The sequence below is a fragment of the Acanthisitta chloris genome, unplaced genomic scaffold (assembly GCF_000695815.1).
Source record: "Acanthisitta chloris isolate BGI_N310 unplaced genomic scaffold, ASM69581v1 scaffold16018, whole genome shotgun sequence".
Taxonomy (NCBI): domain Eukaryota; kingdom Metazoa; phylum Chordata; class Aves; order Passeriformes; family Acanthisittidae; genus Acanthisitta; species Acanthisitta chloris.
The window spans coordinates 11795-13669 of record NW_008686620.1 but is presented as its reverse complement, the minus strand read 5'-3'; positions in this window follow the sequence as shown (position 1 = coordinate 13669).

Below are 1875 nucleotides of genomic sequence, written 5' to 3'. Positions count from 1 at the left end.
GGATCACTCTTAACCCTTCCTTCTCCAGTGCTCCAAAGGATCCATGCAGAGGGATGAGGTTTTCCAACCCCTTTTCCCTGCAAACAGCCTCTCCTGCACCTCCCCAGGGTTGGGATTAGGGAGCCTGGAGGTTCTCAAGGCTTTGGGTCACCTTGGGGGCATCAGAGAAGTTCGTTTAGCCTTTGTGCCTCTATCAATCAGTACCTCCTTATCAGACTAATTAAGGGTGTGATTCTTCTCCCAGGAGAACAATCCGTGGCTTGAAGGGGTTGGGGAAGAGCCAGAGGAGGTTGTAAGGACTCAGCTCCTGCTCTGAGTGGGAACTACCTCAACTCATGGAGTGTTAAGGGGTTGGGATGGAGCTTGGAGATCATCCAGTGCCAACCCCCTGTCCTGGGCAGGGACAACTTCCACCAGAGCAGGTTGGGCAAGGCTTGGGACAACCTGGAATGGACAGTGATGGGGTTGGGGCATCCTCAACCTCCTTGGGGCAACCACAGCCTCCCTTGGGGCAATCTCAACTTCCTTGGGGCATCCTCAACCCTGGACAACCTGTGCCAGTGTCTCCCCACCCTCCCAGGGAAAAACTCCCTAAGACCTCCCCTAATTTTCCCTCTCCATTTCTCCCCATTCCTCCTTGTCCTGTCCCTGCAGCTCCTACCCAAGTCCCTCTGCAGCTTCCCTGGAGCTCCTTCAGCTCCTGGCAGGTCTCCACACAACCTTCTCCTCTCCAGCCCCAACTCTCTCCTGGGGAAGGTTCTCCAACTCTCTTACCACCTCTGGATTTGCTGCCACAGTTCCCTGTCCACGTTGAGGGCCCAGAACTGTCCCAGCTCTCCAGGTGGAGCAGAGCAGAGGACAATCCCCTCCTTGGCCCTGCTGGCACATTCCTTGGGAGTGTGTTCCCACAGATCTCCCTCTGGTGCTCCTGACAGCTCCAGTCCCTCAGCATTTTGTGCCTCTGCTGTTTGGGCTCAGGGTGTGCCCTGCTTGTCCTGGCTCTTCCTCTCTCCTGGGCAAATTTCCTGCCCATGGGAACCACTTCACTGTGCAAAGGAACAACATTTTCACACCTCCTGCTGCTGCCTGTGGAATGAGAGGAGATGTCTCCATCTCCCTGTGCCCTGGAGATTGTATTCCTTCCCACCCTGACCATGGCATAGTGCCCCTCATCCCTAACCTCCTTCCATCCTCCCCATCCCTAAACTTGTATCCTTCCCATCACTCCCTTCATCCCCCTGGTCCCTAACTTCCCTCTATTCCCCCATCCCTAACCTCCCTCCAACCTCCCTCCATCCCTAAACTTGTATCCTCCCCATCACTGTCCCTTCAACCCCTGATCCCTAACCTCTCTTCATCCCTAACATCCCTCCATCCCTAACCTGCCTCAACTTCCCCCTACTCCTAATTTCTCTCCATCCTTAACTTCTCTCCATCCCTAACTTCTCTTCATCCCCTCATCCCTAACCTCTCTCCATTCCACTATCCCTAACCTCTCCATCCTCATCCCTAACCTCCCCCCATGCCTAACCTCTCTTCATCCCCCTTATCCCTAACTTCTCTCCATTCCCCCATCCCTAACCTCCCTCCATCCCTAACCTCCCCCAGCTTCCCCCTATCCCTAACCTCCCTCCATCCCTAATTTCTCTCCATCCCTAACCTCTCTCCATCCCCCCATCCCTGACTTCTCTCCATTCCTCCATCCCTAACCTCCTCCATCCCTCCCCTCCCCTCTCTCCCTCCTCTCCTGCCTCCCGCTCTCCCTCCTTCCCTTCCGCTCCGCGCACTCCTTTTCCCGTTTTCCCGAGTGCCGCAGCCGCGCATGGTCCAGCCCTGCCCCCCGCGCCCGTGGACGTTGCTAGAAGCAGAAACCAT